Source organism: Tursiops truncatus, chromosome 17 (assembly GCF_011762595.2).
Source record: "Tursiops truncatus isolate mTurTru1 chromosome 17, mTurTru1.mat.Y, whole genome shotgun sequence".
In the NCBI taxonomy this organism is placed as follows: domain Eukaryota; kingdom Metazoa; phylum Chordata; class Mammalia; order Artiodactyla; family Delphinidae; genus Tursiops; species Tursiops truncatus.
This window is the reverse complement of record NC_047050.1, coordinates 46,771,741-46,791,511: the sequence shown is the minus strand read 5'-3', so window position 1 is coordinate 46,791,511 and position 19,771 is coordinate 46,771,741. Positions and strand designations below refer to the sequence as shown.

General features: G+C 39.4%; 1 protein-coding gene across 3 annotated transcripts in view; it reads left to right on the top strand.

Moving 5' to 3' along the window:
- LOC117308665 (dihydropyrimidinase) overlaps nt 1–19,771 on the top strand; it is a 234,092-nt gene that overhangs the window by 174,810 nt on the left and 39,511 nt on the right. For all 3 annotated transcript variants that reach the window (XR_012327301.1, XR_012327302.1, XM_073794654.1), the window contains 3 exons: nt 12,250–12,383; nt 15,727–15,880; nt 16,519–16,818. The gene's annotated coding sequence lies outside the window, so the exon portion shown is untranslated. The remainder of the gene's footprint in view (nt 1–12,249; nt 12,384–15,726; nt 15,881–16,518; nt 16,819–19,771) is intronic.

Here is a 19,771-nt window from a genome sequence, read left to right as displayed (position 1 = left end):
TGTTGTTGAGTTGTATGAGATGTTTGTATATTTTAGAAATTAAGCCCTGGTCTGTTGCATCATTTACAAATATTTTTCCCATTCTGTAGGTCTTTTCAGTTTTATAAATGTTTTCCTTTGCTGTGCAAGAGCTTGTAAGTTTGATGAGGCCTCATTTGTTTATTTTTGCTTTTATTTCTATTGCCTTGGGAGACTGACCTAAGAAACAGTTGGTACGACTTATGTCAGAGAATGTTTTCCTTATGATCTCTTCTAGCTTTATGGTGTCTTGTCTTATATTTAAGTCTTTTAGCCATTTTGAGTTTATTTTTGTGCATGGTGTGAAGGCATGTTCTTCACTGATTTACATGTAGCTGTCCAACTTCCCCAGCACCACTTGCAAAACAGACTGTCTTTTCCCATTTTATATTCTTGAGTCCTTTGTCTAATATTAATTGACCATAGTTGTGTGGGTTTATTTCTGGGCTCTCTGTTCTGTTGCATTGATCCATATGTCTTTTTTTGTGTGCCAATATCACACTGCTTTGATTACTGTAGCTTTGTAGTATTGTCTGAAGTCTGGGAGCGCTATGCCTCCTGCTTTGTTCTTTTTCCTCAGGATTGCTTTGGCAATTCTGGGTCTTTTATGATTCCATATAAATTTTAGGATTATTTGTTTTAGTTCTGTGAAAAATGTCATGGGTATTTTGATAGGGATTGCATTAAATCTGTGTATTGCTTTGGGTAGTATGGTCATTTTAACAATTTTATTTCTTCTAATCCAAGAGCATGGGATATCTTTCCATTTGTTTAAATCATCTTTAGTTTCTTTAGTTAATGTTTTGTAGTTCTCAGCATATAAGTCTTTCATGGTCTTGATCAGGTTTATTCCTAATTTTTTTTTTGGAGTGTTTTATTAAAAAATACTTTTTTTTTTTTTTTACTTTCTGCTGTTACATTGTTAGAGTAAAGAAACGCAACCAATTTCTGTATGTTAACCTTGTATTCTGCTACCTTGCTAAATTCATTTATCAGTTCTAGTAGTTTTTGTGTGCCAGTCTTTAGGATTTTCTGTACAGTATCATGTCATCTGCATATAGAGACAATTTTACCTCTTCCCTTCCAATTTGGAAACACTTTATTTCTTTTTCTTGCCTGATTGCTGAGGCTAGGACTTCCAAGACTATGTTGAATAGAAATTGAGAGTGGGCATCCTTGCCTTGTGCCAGATTTTAGTGGGAAGGCTTTCAGCTTTTCACTGTTGAGTATTATATTGGCTGTGGGTTGTCATAAATAGCTTTTACTATGTTGAGATGTGTTTCCTCTATACCCACTTTGGTAAGAGTTTTTATCATTAATCGCTGTTGAATTTTGTCAAATGCTTTTTCTGCATCTATCGAGATGATCATGTGAGTTTTTTCCTTTCTTTTGTTGATATGGTGTATCACATTGATTTGCATACGTTGAACCATCCTTGTGAAGAATCCCAATTGGTTGTGGTGTATGATGTTTTTTGTGTGATGTTGGACTTGGTTTGCTAGTATTTTGTTAAGAATTTTTGCATCTATATTAATCAAAGATACTGGCCTATAATTTTCTTTTTTGGTGGTATCTTTATCTGGTTTTGGTATCAAGGTGATGGCAGCTTCATAGAACGTCTTTGGGAGTGTTCCCTCCTCTTCAAACTTTTGGAAGAGTTTGAGAAGGATCAGTAAAATTCTTCATTGTATGTTGGTAGAAGTTGCCTCTGAAGCCATCTGGTCCTAGACATTTTTTGTAGGGAGTTGTTTCTTTTGTTGTTGTTTGTTTGTTTGTTTTATTACAGATTCTATTTCACTTCTAGTGATCAGTCTGTTCAAATAATTTCTTCTTGTGGTGCACTTTATGATTCTAGAAAGTTGTCCATTTCTTCTAGGTTGTTGAATTGGTTGGCATATATTGTTCATAGTATTCTTTTATGGTTTTGTGTACTTCTGTGGTATCAGTTGATATTTCTCCTTTTTCATTTCTTATTTTGTTTATTTGGGTTCGTTCTCTTTTCTTCTTGGTGAACCAGGCCTGAGGTTTCTCAGTTTAATTTATCTTTTCAAAGAACCAGCTCTTGTTTTTTTTGTTGTTGTTGTTGTTTGTTTTTTTATACTGCAGGTTCTTACTAGTCATCAATTTTATACACATCAGTGTATACATGTCAATCCCAATTGCCCAATTCAGCACATCACCATCCCCACCCCACCATGGCTTTCCCCATTTGGTGTCCATACGTTTGTTCTCTACATCTGTGTCTCAACTTCTGCCCTGCAAACCAGTCATCTGTACCATTTTTCTAGGTTCCACATACATGCATTAATATACGATATTTGTTTTTCTCTTTCTGACTTACTTCACTCTGTATGACAGTCTCTAGATCCATCCATGTCTCAACAAATGACTCAGTTTCGTTCCTTTCTTGGCTGAGTAATATTCCATTGTATATATGTACCACATCTTCTTTAGCCATTCGTCTGTCGATGGGCATTTAGGTTGCTTCCATGACCTGACTATTGTAAATAGTGCTGCCATGAACATTGGGGTGCATGTGCTTTTTGAATTATGGTTTTCTCTGGGTGTATGATGAGTGGTGGGATTGCTGGATCATATGGTAATTCTATTTTTAGTTTTTTAAGGAACCTCCATACTGTTCTCCATAGGGGCTGTATCAATTTACATTCCCACCAACAGTGCAAGAGGGTTCCCTTTCCTCCACACCCTCTCAAGCATTTGTTGTTTGTAGATTTTCTGATGATGCCCATTCTAACTGGTGTGAGGTGATACCTCATTGTAGTTTTGATTTGCATTTCTCTAATAATTAGTGATGTTGAGCAGCTTTTCATGTGCTCCTGGCCATCTGTATGTCTTCTTGGAGAAATGTCTATTTAGGTCTTCTGCCCATTTTTGGATTCGGATGTTTGTTGCTTTAATATTGAGCTGCATGAGCTGTTTACATATTTTGGAGATGAATCCTTTGTCCGTTGATTCATTTACAAACATTTTCTCCCATTCTGAGGGTTGTCTTTTCGTCTTCTTTATGGTTTCCTTTGCTGTGCAAAAGCTTTGAAGTTTCATTAGGTCCCATTTGTTTATTTTTGGTTTTATTTCCATTACTCTAGCAGGTGGACCAAAAAAGATATTGCTGTGATTTATGTCAAAGAGTGTTCTTCCTATGTTTCCTTCTAAGAGTTTTATAGTGTCTGGTGTTACATTTAGGTCTTTAACCATTTTGAGTTTATTTTTGTGTATGGTGTTATGGAGTGTTCTAATTTCATTCTTTTACATGTAGCTGTCCAGTTTTCCCAGCAGCACTTATTGAAGAGACTGTCTTTTCTCCATTGTATATCTTTGCCTACTTTGTCATAGATTAGTTGACCGTGGGTGCATGGGTTTATCTCTGGGCTTTCTATCTAGAGGCTTTCTATCTTGTTGCATTGATCTATGTTTCTGTTTTTGTGCCAGTTCCATATTGTCTTGATTACTATAGCTTTATAGTATAGTCTGAAGTCAGGGAGTCTGATTCCTCCGGCTCCATTTTTTTCCCTCAAGAGTACTTTGGCGATTTGGGGTCTTTTGTGTCTCCATACAAATTTTAAGTTGATTTGTTCTAGTTCTGTAAAAAATGCCATTGGTATATTTGATAGGGATTGCACTGAATCTGTAGATTGCTTTGGATACTATTGTCATTTTCACAATATTGATTCTTCCAATCCAAGAACATGGTATATCTCCATCTGTTGGTATCATCTTAAATTTCTTTCATCAGTGTCTTATAGTTTTCTGCATACAGGTCTTTTGTCTCCCTAGATAGGTTTATTCCTAGGTATTTTATTCTTATTGTTGCAATGGTAAATGGGAGTGTTTCCATAATTTCTCTTTCAGATTTTTCACCATTAGTGTATAGGAATGCAAGAGATTTCTGTGCATTAATTTTGTATCCTGCAACTTTATCAAATTCATTGATTAGCTCTAGTAGTTTTCTGGTGGCATTTTTAGTATTCTCTATGTATACTATCATGTCAGCTGCAAACAGTGACAGTTTTACTTCTTCTTTTCCAATCTGTATTTCTTTTATTGCTTTTTCTTCTCTGATTGCCATGGATAGGACTTCCAAAACTATGTTGAATAATAGTGGTGAGAGTGGACATCCTTGTCTCCTTTCTGATCTTAGAGGAAATGCTTTCAGTTTTTCACCATTGAGAATGATGTTGGCTGTGGGTTTCTCCTATATGGCCTTTATTATGTTGAGGTAGGTTGCCTCTCTGCCCCCTTTCTGGAGAGTTTTTATCATAAATGGGTGTTGAATTTTGTCAAAAGCATTTTCTGCATCTACTGAGATGATCATATGGTTTTCACTCTTCAATTTGTTAATACGGTGTATCACATTGATTTGCATATATTGAAGAATACTTGCATCCCTGGGGTAAATCTCACTTGATCGTGGGGTATGATCCTTTTAATATGTTGTTGGATTCTGTTTGCTAGTATTTTGTTGAGGATTTTTGCATCTATATTGATCAGTGATATTGGTCTCTAATTTTCATTTATTGTAGTATCTTTGGTTTTGGTATCAGGGTGATTGTGGCCTCATAGAATGAGTTTGGGAGTGTTCCTTCTTCTGCAATTGTTTGGAAGAGTTTGAGAAGGATAGGTGTTAGTTCTTCTCTAAATGTTTGATAGAATTCACCTGTGAAGCCATCTGGTCCTGGACTTTTGTTTGTTGGAAGATATTTTTTTTAACATTTTCTTGGCGCATAACTGCTTTACAATTGTGTGTTAGTTTCTACTCTACAACACAGTGAATCAGTCATACACATACACATGTTCCCATATCTCTTCCCTCTTACATCTCCCTCCATCCCACACTCCCTATCCCACCCCTCCAGGGGGTCACAAAGCACCGAGCTGATCTCCCTGTGCTATGGGGCTGCTTCCCACTAGCTATCTATTTTACATTTGGTAGTGTATATATGTCCATGCCACTCTCTCACTTTGTCACAACTTACCCTTCCCCCTCCCCATATCCTGAAGTCCATTCTCTAGTAGGTATGTGTCTTTATTCCCATCTTACCCCTAGGTACTTCATGACAATTTATTTTTTCTTAGATTCCATGTATATGTGGTAGCATACAGTATTTGTCTTTCTGTTTCTGACTTACTTCACTCTGTACGGCAGACTCTAGGTCCATCCACCTCACTACAAATAACTCAATTTCGTTCCTTTTTCTGGCTGAGTAATATTCCATTGTATATATGTGCCACATCTTCTTTATCCATTCATCCGATGATGGACATGTAGTTTGTTTCCATGTCCTGGCTATTGTAAATAGAGTTGCAATGAACATTTTGGTACATGACTCTTTTTGAATTATGGTTTTCTCTGGGTATATGCCCAGTAGTGGGATTGCTGGGTCATATGGTAGTTCTATTTTTAGTTTTTTAAGGAACCTCCATACTGTTCTCCATAGTGGCTGTACCAATTCACATTCCCACCAGCAGTGCAAGAGTGTTCCCTTTTCTCCACACCCTCTCCAGCATTTGTTGTTTCTAGATTTTTTGATGATGGCCATTCTGACCGGTGTGAGATGATACCTCATTGTAGCTTTGACTTGCATTTCTCTAATGATTAATGATATTGAGCATTCTTTCTTGTGTTTGTTGGCAATCTGTATATCTTCTTTGGAGAAATGTCTATTAGGTCTTCTGCCCATTTTTGGATTGGGTTGTTTGTTTTTTTGTTGTTTAGCTGCATGAGCTGCTTGCAAATTTTGGAGATGAATCCTTTGTCAGTTGCTTCATTTGCAAATATTTTGTCACATTCTGAGGGATGTCTTTTTGTCTTGTTTATGGTTTCCTTTGCTGTGCAAAAGCTTTTAAATTTCATTAGGTCTCATTTGTTTACTTTTTTCTTTCCATTTCTCTAGGAGGTGGGTCAAAAAGTATCTTGCCGTGATTTATGTCATAGAGTATTCTGCCTATGTTTTCTGCTATGAGTTTGATAGTTTCTGGCTTTACATTTAGGTCTTTAATCCATTTTGAGCTTATTTTTGTGTATGGTGTTAGTGACTGTTCTAAAATCATACTTTTAAATGTACCTGTCCAGTTTTCCCAGTACCACTTATTGAAGAGGCTGTGCTTTCTCCACTGTACCTTCCTGCCTCCTTTATCAAAGATAAGGTGACCATATGTTTGTGGGTTTATCTCTGGGCTTTCTATCCTATTCCATTGATCTATATTTGTTTTTGTGAGTACCATACTGTCTTGATTACTGTACCTTTGTAGTATAGTCTGAAGTCAGGGAGCCTGATTCCTCAGCTGTGTTTTTCATTCTCAAGATTGCTTTGGCTATTCGGGGTCTTTTGTGTTTCCATACAAATTGTGAAATATTTTCTTCTAGTTCTCTGAAAAATGCCAGTGGTCGTTTGCTTGGGATTGCATTGAATCTGTGGATTACTTTGGGTAGTAGAGTCATTTTCACAATGTTGATTCTTCCAAGCCAAGAACATGGCATATCTCTCCATCTATTTGTATCATCTTTAATTTCTTTCATCAGTGTCTTACAATTTTCTGCATACAGGTCTTTTGTCTCCTTAGGTAAGTTTATTCCTAGATATTTTTTTCGTTTTGTTGAAATGGTAAATGGGAGTGTTTTCTTGATTTCACTTTTAGATTTTTCATCATTAGTGTATAGGAATGCCAGAGACTTCTGTGCATTAATTTTGTATCCTGATACTTTACCAAATTCATTGATTAGCTCTAGTAGTTTTCTGGTAGCATTTTTAGCATTCTGTATGTATAGTATCGTGTCAGCTGAAAGCAGTTACAGCTTTACTTCTTCTTTTCTGATTTGGATTCCTTTTACTTAGTCTTCTTCTCTGATTGCTGTGGGTAAAACTTCCAAAACTATGCTGAATAAGAGTGGTGAGTGTGGGCAACCTTGCCTTGTTCCTGATCTTAGAGGAAATGCTTTCAGTTTTTCACCATTGAGGATGATGTTGTCTGTGGGTTTGTCATATATGGCGTTTATTATGTTGAGGAAAGTTCCCTCTATGCCTACTTTCTGAAGGGTTTTAACCATAAATGGTGTTGAATTTTGTCGATTGCTTTCTCTGCATCTATTGAGATGATCATATGGTTTTTCCCCTTCAATGTGTTAATATGGTATATCACATTGATTGATTTGCGTATGTCGAAGAATCCTTGCATTCCTGGAATAAACCCCACTTGATCATGGTGTATGATCCTTTAAGTGTGCTGTTGGATTCTGTTTTCTAGTATTTTGTTGAGGATTTTTGCATCTATGTTCATCAGTGATATTGGTGTGTAGTTTTCTTTCTTTGTGACATCCTTGTCTGGTTTTGGTATCAGGGTGATGGTGGCCTCGTAGAATGAGTTTGGGAGTGTTCCTCCCTCTGCTACTTTTTGGAAGAGTTTGAGAAGGATAGGCGTTAGCGCTTCTCTAAATGTTTGATAGAATTCGCCTGTGAAGCCATCTGGTCCTGGGCTTTTGTTTGTTGGAAGATTTTGAATCACAGTTTGAATTTCAGTGCTTGTGATTGGTCTGTTCGTATTTTCTATTTCTTCCTGATTCAGTCTTAGCAGGTTGTGCATTTCTAAGAATTTGTACATTTCTTCCAGGTTGTCCATTTTATTGGCATAGTGTTGCTTGTAGTAATCTCTCATGACCTTTTGTATTTCTGCAGTGTCAGTTGTTACTTCTCCTTTTTCATTTCTAATTCTATTGATTTGAGTCTTCTCTCTTTTTTTACTTGCTGAGTCTGGCTAATGGTTTATCAATTTTGTTTATCTTCTCAAAGAACCAGCTTTTAGTTTTATTGATCTTTGCTATCATTTCCTTCATTTCTTTTTCATTCATTTCTGACCTGATCTTATGATTTCTTTCCTTCTACTAACTTTGGGGTTTTTGGTTCTTCTTTCTCTAATTGCTGTAGGTGCAAGGTTAAGTTGTTTATTCGAGATGTTTCCTGTTTCTTAAGGTAGAATTGTATTGCTATAAACTTCCCTCTTAGAACTACTTTTGCTGCATCCCATAGGTTTTGGGTCGTCGTGTCTCCATTGTCATTTGTTTCTAGGTATTTTTTGATTTCCTCTCTTTGATTTCTTCAGTGATTGCTTCGTTATTAAGTAGTGTATAGTTTAGCCTCCATGTGTTTGAATTTTTTACAGATCTTTTCCTGTAATTGATATCTAGTCTCATAGCGTTGTGGTCAGAAAAGATACTTGATACAATTTCAATTTTCTTAAATTTACCAAGGCTTGATTTGTGACCCAAGATATGATCTATCCTGGAGAATGTTCCATGAGCACTTGAGAAAAATGTGTGTCCTGTTGTTTTTGGATGGAATGTCCTATAAATATCAATTAAGTCCATCTTGTTTAATGTATCATTTAAAGCTTGTGTTTCCTCATTTATTTTCATTTTGGATGATCTGTCCATTGGTGAAAGTGGGGTGTTAAAGTCCCCTACTATGAAAGGGTTACTGTCGATTTCCCCTTTTATGGCTGTTAGTATTTGCCTTATGTATTGAGGTGCTCCTATGTTGGGTGCATAAATATTTACAATTGTTATATCTTCTTCTTGGATCAATCCCTTCATCCTTATGTAGTGTCCTTTTTGTCTCTTGTAATAGTCTTTATTTTAAAGTCTATTTTGTCTGATAAGAGAATTGCTACTCCAGCTTTCTTTTGGTTTCCATTTGCATGGAATATCTTTTTCCATCGCCTTACTTTCAGTCTGTATGTGTCCCTAGGTCTGAAGTGGGTCTCTTGTAGACAGCATATATATGGGTCTTGGTTGTTTTTTTTTTTTTTACACCTTTATTGGGAGTATAATTTCTTTACAATGCTGTATTAGTTTCTGCTTTATAACAAAGTGATTCAGTTATACATATACATATGTTTCCATATCTTTTCCCTCTGGCGTCTCCCTCCCTGCCCCCCTCCCTATCCCACCCATCCAGGTGGTCACAAAGCACCGAGTTGATCTCCCTGTGCTATGCGGCTTTTTCCCACTAGCTATCTATTTTACGTTTGGTATTGTATATATGTCCATGGCACTCTCTCACTTTGTCACAGCTTACCTTTTCCCCTCCCCATATCCTCAAGTCCATTCTCTAATTGGTCTAATAGATGGAGAGATACACCATGTTCATACTTTGGAGGAATCAACATTGTGAAAATGACTCTACTACCCAAAGCAATCTACAGATTCAATGCAATCCCTATCAAACTACCACTGGCATTTTTCACAGAACTAGAACAAAAAATTTCACAATTTGTATGGAAACACAAAAGACCCTGAATAACCAGAGCAATCTTGAGAATGAAAAATGGAGCTGGAGTAATCAGGCTCCCTGACTTCAGACTATACTACAAAGGTACAGTAATCAAGACCGTATGGTACTGGTAGAAAAACAGAAAGATAGATCAATGGAACAGGATAGAAAGCCCAGAGATAGACCCAGGCTTATATGGTCACCTTATCTTTGATATAGAAGGCAGTAATATACAGTGGAGAAAGGACAGCCTCTTCAATAAGTGATGCTGGGAAAACTGGACGGGTACAGGTAAAAGTATGAGATTAGATCAGTCCCTAACACCATACAAAAAAATAAGCTCAACATGGATTAAAGACCTAAATGTAAGGTCAGAAACTATCAAACTCTTAGAGGAAAACATAGGCAGAACACTCTATGACATAAATCACAGCAAGGTCCTTTTTGACCCACCTCCTAGAGTAATGGAAATAAAAACAAAAATAAACAAATGGGACCTAATGAAACTTCAAAGCTTTTGCACAGCAAAGGAAACCATAAACAAGATGAAAAGACAACCGTCAGAATGGGAGAAAATATTTGCAAATGAAGCAACGGACAAAGGATTAATCTCCAAAATTTACAAGCAGCTCATGCAGCTCAATAACAAAAAAACAAACAACCCAATCCAAAAATGGCCAGAAAACCTAAATAGACATTTCTCCAAAAAAAAATATAGAGACTGCCAACAAACACATGAAAGAATGCTCAACATCATTAATCATTAGAGAAATGCAAGTCAAAACTACTATGAGATATCATCTCACACCAGTCAGAATGGCGATCATCAAAAAATCTAGAAACCATAAATGCTGGAGAGGGTGTGGAGAAAATGGAACACTCTTGCACTGCTGGTGGGAATGTGAATTGGTACAGCCACTATGGAGAACAGTATGGAGGTTCCTTAAAAAACTACAAATAGAACTACCATATGACCCAGCAATCCCACTACTGGGCATATACCCTGAGAAAACCATAATTCAAAGGAGTCATGTACCAAAGTGTTCATTGCAGCTCTATTTACAATAGCCAGGAGATGGAAACAACCTAAGTGTCCATCATTGGATGAATGGATAAAGAAGATGTGGCACATATATACAATGGACTATTACTCAGCCATAAAAAGAAACGAAATTGAACTATTTGTAATGATGTGGATAGACCTAGCGTCTGTCATACAGAGTGAAGTAAGTCAGAAAGAGAAAGACAAATACCATATGCTAACACATATATATGGAATTTACGAAAAAAAATGTCATGAAGAACCTAGGGGTAACACAGGAATAAAGACACAGAGCTACTAGAGAATGGACTTGAGGATATGGGGAGGGGGAAGGGTAAGCTGTGACAAAGCGAGAGAGAGGCATGGACATATATACACTACTAAACGTAAGGTCGATAGCTAGTGGGAAGCAGCCGCATAGCACAGGGAGATCAGATCCTCACCTAGAGGGGTGGGATAGGGAGGGTTGGAGGGAGGGAGACGCAAGAGGGAAGAGATATGGGAACATATGTATATGTATAACTGATTCACTTTGTTATAAAGCAGAAACTAACACACCATTGTTAAGCAATTATACTCTAATAAAAATGTTTAAAAAAAAAGAAAGGGAAGAGATATGGGAACATATGTATATGTATAACTGATTCACTTTGTTATAAAGCAGAAACTAACACACCATTGTAAAGCAATTGTACCCCAATAAAGATGTTAAAAAAAAAAAAAAAGAAAAAAAAGAAAGACAAGAGACCTGGATCTGATTTAGCCTCCAGATACAACCGTTAAATTTTAGGCAATACAGCGGATAGAAGAATATGTTACTTGACATATTAGGATTATAATCAGCAAATCAGGACTATGGGAAACTTGAAAGACAGCTGGGTTTCTTCAACAATTATCCTGCAGCAAAAGAGAAAAAGGAAAACATGGATTAAAATGTTTAATAGATATCAACTCTTTTCTGTGTTTGGACTTTATTTCGGTGCTTGAGGTAGTTCAGGATGTTTAAACATTGATAGATATTTGATATAAAATGATTTGGGGGTTTGGTGTGAAGTAGTATTGTGGTTATTTTAAAATAGCACTTATATTTTAGAGATACAGAAATATTCAAGATAAAGTGATATGATGTCTGGAATTTGCTTCAGAATAACCTGGAAAGGAAAAGTGGGTGAGAGGGGTCTAGATGAAATCATGTTGAAGACAGGTAGAAGTTAACCAAGATGGGTAAAAACTGTGACAAATGGGGACTGGGATTAAGGACATATTGAGTGGAGACCAGAACGTTAGTTAAGATCTCTTTGAATTGGCACAGACTGTGAAGGTATTTGTGTCCCATGGAATGCCCACCAAAGGCCATCAACTGCACAAGAGGCTCTTAATGATGAGGTGGACAAAGTACCTCGCTATGGATGTGAGTCAGCTTCTTTCCCCAGCACTGCAGCGCTAGTTCAATAGACCCCTAAACAAAGAGGCTGAGGTGGCAAGGATGGAGGTTATGTATGGATTCGACAACATGTAATTTCCCTTACTAAGGCTGGCCTGGCTAGTGCTTCTGCTGAGTGCCTAATGGGCCAACGGAGAGTCCAGCCTGGAGTCTCTAATATGGCATCATTCCCAGGGGGACAAGCCAGTCACCTAGTGGCAGGTTGATTACCCTGGACTTCTATCATGGAGGGGCAGAGATCTGTTCTCATGGAAATAGACCTGTATTCTGGATACAGATTTGTCTTCCCTGCCCTTAATGCTTCTGCTAGCACTACCATTCATGGACTCACAAGAATGCCTTATCCACCACCTTACATTCTAAACAGGATTGTCTCTTTTATATTTATATATATATATATATATATATATATATATATATATATAAAAATTTTTTTTTTTTTTTGCTGTGCTGGTTCTTAGTTGCAGCATGTGGGATCTTCATTGTCGCATGCGGGATCTTTAGTTGCGATGTGCAGGATCTAGGTCCCTGACCAGGGATTGAACCCAGGCCCCCCTGCATTGAGATCGCGGAGTCTTAACTGCTGGACCACCAGGTAAGTCTCTAAACAGCATTGTTTCTGATCAAGAAACTTCATGTCACAGCGAAGAAGTGCAGCGATAGGGCTTGTCCCATGGAATTAACTCGTCTTTCCACATCCCCCATCACCTGGGAGTGACTAGCCTAAATGAGAGGGGAAATGGTTACTGAGGACTCATTGATGGTACCAGTTGGTAGACAACATCCTGAAAGGATGGGGTTCTGTCTTACAGGTGCAGTATATGCTCTGGATCAGAAAGCATTACATGGTGTTCTCGCTCCTATAGCCAGAATACAAGTGGTTGAAGTGCAAGTGGCTTCTCTCACTATTACATCTTGTAACCCATTTGCAGATTTTTGCTTCCTGTTCTGACAACTTTGAGCTCTGCTGGTTTGGATATCTAAGTATCTAATAAGGGAATGCTTCTGCCAGGGGATACAACAATGTTTCCACTGAATTGGAAGATGAGACTATGTGTTTAAAATAACAGAAAGGTCTTTATCCCCTGGTTTCTGTGGGTCAAGGATCTAGGCACAGGTGAGCTGAGTCCTCTGCTCAGGGTGTCACCGTGCTGAAATCAAAGTGCTGGCTGAGGCTGCAATCTCACCTGGGGCTCAGGGTCCTCTGCACAGGTCATGTGGTCGTTAGCAGAACTCGGTGCCTTGCAGCTGCATGATTAACGTCCCTGTTCTCTTGCTGTCAGCTGGGGATGGCTCTCAGCACCTGGAGGTCGTTCTCAGGGCCTTGCCACGCGGCCCCTCCTATCTCAACCTGGCTGTTTTGCTTCCAGACTAGCAAGAGAACTCTTCTGCTTTTTTAGTGTTCTGAAACATGTTTTTATCTTTCATTTAACATTAAGAACATCTTTTTTGTTGTTGTTCTTGTTTTGGTGGGATTTTTTTTGTTTTTGGGGTTTTTTTTGGCCACTAGTGCAGCATGCAGGATCTTAGCTCCCTGACCAGGGATCGAACCCGTTCCTCTCTGCAGTGGAAGCACAGAGTCTTAACCACTGGATCACCAGGGAAGTCCCAAGAATGTCTTTTCATGTAGACAAATGTATGTTTACCTCATCCTCGTAAACAGCAGCACAGCATTCCATTGTGGTAATAGGTCATCATTTATCTAGCGAGACCCTCGTGACTGACTGACTGTTAACATTGCTTTCTATTCCCGCTGTTTCAAACAATGCTGCAGTGAAATTTCCTTGCACACACAGTATGTCCTGGGGCATTTCTGCAAGAGTGCTTGTAGGGCAAATTATCCCTGGGTCCAAGAGGAAGCATGTTTCAAATTTTGATATATCACTGACTTACCCTCAATTATTATGACAATTTTCACTCCTGCCAATAGTGTTGGAGAATTTCTGTTCTCCCTACCCTAGCCAGCATGGGATCTTATGAAACTTTTTTTTCCTTCCAGTTTCCTTGAGATATAACTGACATACAGCACTGTATAAGTTTAAGGTGCATGGCATAATGATTGGGCTTAAGTACATCTTGAAATGATGATCACAGTAAGTTTAGTGAACCTCCATCATCTCATATAGATACGAAATAAAAGAAATAGAAAAAAAATTTTTCTCCTTCTGATGAGATCTTAGAACTTACTTTCTTAACAGCCTTCACAGATAACATACAGCAGTGTCAATTACATTTATCATGTACATTACACCCCTAGTACTTATTTCTATAACTGGAAGTTTGTACCTTTTGACTATTTTCATCCACTTCCCCCTTCCCTCAGTCCCCACCTCTAGTAACCACAAATCTGATCTCTTTTTCCATAAGTTTGTCTGTTTCTTTTTGAAACCTCATTGACCTACAACGCTATGTTAGTTCCTTTTGTACAATATAGTGATTCGATATTTCTATACATTTCAAAATAATCGCCATGATATCTCTGGTTGTCAACCAGCTGTTTGTTTTCTGAATCTATGACTCTGTTTCTGTTTTGTTGTGCTTGTTCATTTGTTTTGTTTTTTAGATTCCACATATAAGTGAAACCAAACAATATTTGTCTTTGTAAATATCTTCTTTCATTCAGTAGGTGGCCTTTTTTTTTTTTCGTGAATAGACGTTGAATTTTGTCAAAAGATTTTTCTTCATCTATTGAGCTGATCATATGATTTCTATTCTTCAGTTTGTTAATGTGGTGTGTCACACTGATGGGTTGGTAGATATTGAATCTCTTTCATTCCTGGAATAAATCCCACTTGATCATGGTGTATGATCCTCTTAAATGTGTTGTTGAATTCAGTTTGCTAATATTTTTTGAGGATTTTTGCATCTGTGTTCATCAGTGATATTGGCCGTAATTTTGTTTTCTTGTGTTCTGTTTGTCTAGTTTTGGTATCAGGGTGATGCTGGCCTCGTAGAATAAGTTCGGAAGAGTTCCTTCCTCCGCAATCTTTTGAACTAGTTTGAGAAGGGTAGATGTTAACTCTTCTTTAAATGTTTGGTAGGATTCACCTGTGAAGCCATCCGGTCTGGGATTTTTTGTTTGTTGGGAGATTTTTTACTACAGACTTAATTTCATTCCTGGTCATTCATCTGTTCATATTTTCTACTTCTTCCTGATTCAGTCAGGAGATTGTACCTTTATTGGAATTTGTCCTCTTCTTCTAGTTTGTCCACTTTATTGACATATAGTTGTTCATTGTAATCTCTTATGATCCTTTGTACTTCTGTAGTGTTTGTTGTAACTGCCCCTTTTTGTTTCATTTTATTTTGGGGGGCCTTCTCTTTTTTTCTTGATGAGTCTGGCTAAAGGTTTATCGATTTTGTTTATCTTTTCAAAGAACCAGGTCTTAATTTCATTGATCTTTTCTATTTTTTTGTTTAGTCACTATTTCATTTATTTCTGCTCTGATCTTGGTATCTTTCCTTAACTAACTTTGGGTATTGTTTGTTTTTCCTTTAGATGTAAGGTTAGATTGTTGATTTGATATTTTTCTTGCGTTCTGAGGTAGACTTGTATCACTATAAAATTCTCTCTTAGAACAGCTTTTGCTGCATTCCATAGATTTTGGATTGTGTTTTCATTTTCATTTGTCTCCAGGTATTTTCTTATTTCCTCTTTGATGTCTTCAATGGCCGATTGGTTGTTTAGTAGCATATTGTTTAGCTTCCACGTGTTTGTGTTTTGGGTAGTTTTTTCCTTGTAGTTGATTTCTAGTCTCATAGCACTGGGTCAGAAAAGATGCTTGCTATGATGTATGGTCAGGCCCTCAAGATGGCTGTTCTCTTGCTCTCTGTACCTCCCCTCATCAACCAGTCCCTGCTTTACTCACATGACTCTCTAATCCTCTTAATTATAGGGCTTAATTAGTAACTGCCTACCTCCTTGCCCCCTGCCGCAGCTGCTGGTTTCCCTGGTAATTGATGAGCTAATCTGGCATCAATTCACCCTATAAACGTAGCCGCCTTCTTCCCGGAGTGGTGGAGACTGCTGCCGTGTCCTGCCTGCTGTCTGCCACGCACAGTGAGCTGTTGCTCCAGGACCTTGCTTCATGTGTAAGTTTCTCTTGTCCAACAAATCCCTGATGTCTCTGTTGCTGTCTCTGGGTGAGAAAACTCCTGGGAGCTGAGATGTCAGGACATAAGGACGGGAAACAGAAAGTTGTGGAGGTGATCGGGAGGAGGCCATCTACTAGCTTGTGGGGGTGGTAGCTGTGTACCATGAGAGATGTCTTTTTCTTCCATTATGTTGATGATATCCTGTTAACCTCAGTCTTTTCCCAGTTTAAAAGTGGGAGCCCAGTGCTCCTCATTCATCTGACTGCACGGGGGTGGCTGGTGAATAGAGACAAAACTCAAGGACCTGGATTATCTACAAAATACAAGCATACCCCTGACCTACCACCCCTAAACAATTAGAGACACAGGCTTTAGGGATATGCATTCAGAGACAGACTTGTGAATTAACATAGCCTGTTACCCGGGAGTGTTTTGTTGAGATCTGTGGCAACAGCAACATAATAAGAGTGCCCTTGGGCTTCTGGTCCCCACTATGGAAGGGGGCAGAGCAATGATAGAGTGTGATGGAACAACAGCTATATGCAGTCTACGATACATCACAACAGGTGGAAGACATTACAAAAAACCTACCGATTCTTTGAGCATGCAAAAAACCACTATTCATTTGTATGCAGCATATAGGATCCCCATGGACATCGATAGTGACCAAGGAATCTACTTTATTGGCCATGAAGTTCAGGAATGGGCCGATACAAAGGACGTACAGGGGCATTTCCACCTGCCTTACAACCCCACTGCTGCCGGGCTATGAAGAGACTACTTAAACAACAGTTGAGGTGGGAAACTCACTCTTAACACGTGGACACATCCCAGGAGCAGTTATCCCAGTGCTGACGCCATGTTAACCCGGAGGTAACTAGTCAACACTGTTCGAGTTCAACTGCTGACCACTGAAGGACTGTTGCCAACTACAGGTCAGGACAGCAACTCATTTTTGCCCTTCACAGGATCTATCCCCAGGGGAACATATTATAAATAGCCCTGAGGACTGGCAGGGAAGGCCTCAGTGGTTCGGGTTTGCTGTCCCACTGGGAATAGGATCAGAAAGGGAGGTACAGATTTCACCTGTCTTCTCCCCAGCCCCACCTCAGATTACTAAGGTAATGAATCCAGGCCTCTACTGTAGAGAGGCACCATTATACTAACCCTGTGTACTGTTGCACCACCTCTCCAGTGTTCGGCACTGGCTGTGGAGACTGAGGGTGGGCAGGTGGTATGGTATTGCAGGCCAGGACAAAACGCGTGGACAGGGGTGGCATTACCTCAGAATGATATTACTGCTTGTATTTTGCTTAATGGTCATGATCTTCCCTATATTGTGCTGTTAGACATCTTGCAGCTTGGCCTGCTCTGAGTGAAGGGAATCTGTTTGTGGACTGGGTGACAATGGTGGCCTCACTGAGAAATGAGTTTGATTGGTGGCTCTACAGCGAAATGCCATTGTCAACCTCTGAGAGTCCATGAAAAATTGACTTGATAAGCTCCTGGTTCCAAAGCCCACCTGTTGGACTGTCTGTATTGCATTTGTGGTGTTTGGTTGCAGTTGTACTTCTACCTACCTGTCCTCAGGGATATAGCAGAAGAAGTATGGACCAAGATTATAGAGGTCATACAGGGTATGTAAGGGTGGAGTGTTTGACCACGCCATTCAAGATGACTGTCCTCTTGCTCTGTATATCCCCTGTTCAGCCAGTACCTGCTTCACGCACATGACTATCCAATCTCCTTAATTATAGGGCTTAATTAGTAACTGCCTATGTGCTTGCTTCCTGCCCCAGCTGCTGGTCTCTCTGGTGATTTATGAGCCAACCTGACCATTAATTCCCCCTATAAATGGTAGCCTCCTCCTCCCCCGGGTAGCAAAGACTGCTGCCATGTCCTGCTTGCTGTCTGCCACAAACAGTGAGGTGTTGCTCCAGGACCTTGCTTCAGGTGTGTAAGATCCCTTGTCCAATAAGTCACTGATGTCTCTGTTGCTGTCTCTAGGCTCTTTCTTCAGTCTTGAGGCTGGCAACTACAAGCCTTGCAGGCCTGTGGGGTGCAGCCCAACATACGATTTTAATCTTCAATTTACTGCGACTTGTCTTGTGGCCTAGCATGTGATCTATCCTGGAGAATAGAACTTTTGCTTTTAAAAGACTTGCCTGATTAGATAGGTTGGACCCACCCAGGGTAATCTCCCTTTGAATTATAGTCAGCTGATTAGGTACCCTAATTTCATCTGCAAAATTCCTTTTGCCATATTGTTGTATAAACATGAAGGTGATATCCAATGGTATTTACAGGTCCCTACAGTGCTCAAAGGAAATTACACTGGTGTTTACCCCAGGGGGCAGGAATTGTGGGATTCATCTTAGAATTCTGCCTACCACAGACTGCCCCCTGGCCATGTTACACTCCTTATACCACTGAACCAACAGGTGAAAAAGGTTAATCTACTGGTGTTATGATCTCAGTTACCGCAGGAAATTGGTTGCCTTTATAATGGAAGCAAGGAGGATTTTTTCTGGAACCCAGGAGATTTTCTGAGGTTCCCTTCAATACTTCCATGCCAACAGTAAAGATCAATGGAAAGCTACAGGAACTGGAAAAAGGCAGGACGATTGAGGATTCAGACCATTCAGAAGGGAAGGATTGAATCATTCTACCACTAAAGAATCTGGATGGAGCTGTGGGTTCTGGCTGTGGGCAAGGAAAACAGGGAATAAGTGGGTGAAGGTGGAAGCTATAGACGTCAACTCTGACCTCGTGAATAACTACAGAAACCAGGGCTGGTAGCTTTGCCTATTTTCTGCTATATGTATGTGTTTATTCTAACTTCTCCTTCCCATTTTAATTTTATATAACACTAGGTGGAGGTCAACTTTACAGTGTAGTCTTTAGTAGGACCTAAGACTGAAATTGAGGCCTAATTAATATAGGCAGCAATGGATTTAGTGACCGTTGGGGTTTGTGTTTTACCTGGGGGAAGGGCAAGAACTTCACTTACCAGAGGGTTAGCTGTTTCTTGCTAAAATGTAGTTTCTTTGCTGGGCAGGCGTTGAAATGTGTGTAGAATGGTGCATATGAAAGCTGAGAAGTCAAAGGGGTCGACTGAGCTGCTTATGAACTTATTGCTTCCCAGCTCCAAATTCATTCTCCAATTGCACACCCAGAGTGCTCAGTCCTTTGACTACCTTGTAGCTCCAACCCAGGAGCCTTGGTGATCACCTTGCTGCGGTCTTAAGAGGCACACCGCGTGCTTCTGGCTTCATGCTGTAGCAGCCCACAGCCCTCACCACGCACACTCCCAAGCATGACCAGGCCTGACTTTCCTGCCCCCTGCAAGGCTGTTCCTGAGACCTTTCCAAGGTGGGCAATGTCTGCTCTGGCTTGGCACCTGCAGAAACCTCCCAGCTGTCTCAGCAACCTGCTTAGATGCCTTGGCTTGCCTGTGTCCTAGGTGATTGTTTCCTGTTTATCAGATGACCCTAAACCAGTTCTGGCACAGGCAACCCAGCAAACTTTCTCACCAGCCAGTGGTTGTCTGCAACCGCACCTTCTCCAAAATTCAATTAACTATCAAGTTAAGAAAAAGGGAATTCCGTTGGAGCCAAACTGAGTATTATAACGTGGGAAGCAGATTCTCAGAAAGCACTGAGAACTCTTCCACCTGTTAGAAGTTGAAGGCATAGACTTATCCTTTTTTATCTTTAATTGATTCTATTTTTTACATAAAAAGTTCAGTAAAAATTGGATACAGTAAAAATTGGATAAAGTAAAGTGATTTTTTTTTTTTTTTTTTTTTTTTTTTTTTGGCGGTACACGGGCCTCTCACTGTTGTGGCCTCTCTTGTTGCGGAGCACAGGCTCCGGACGCGCAGGCTCA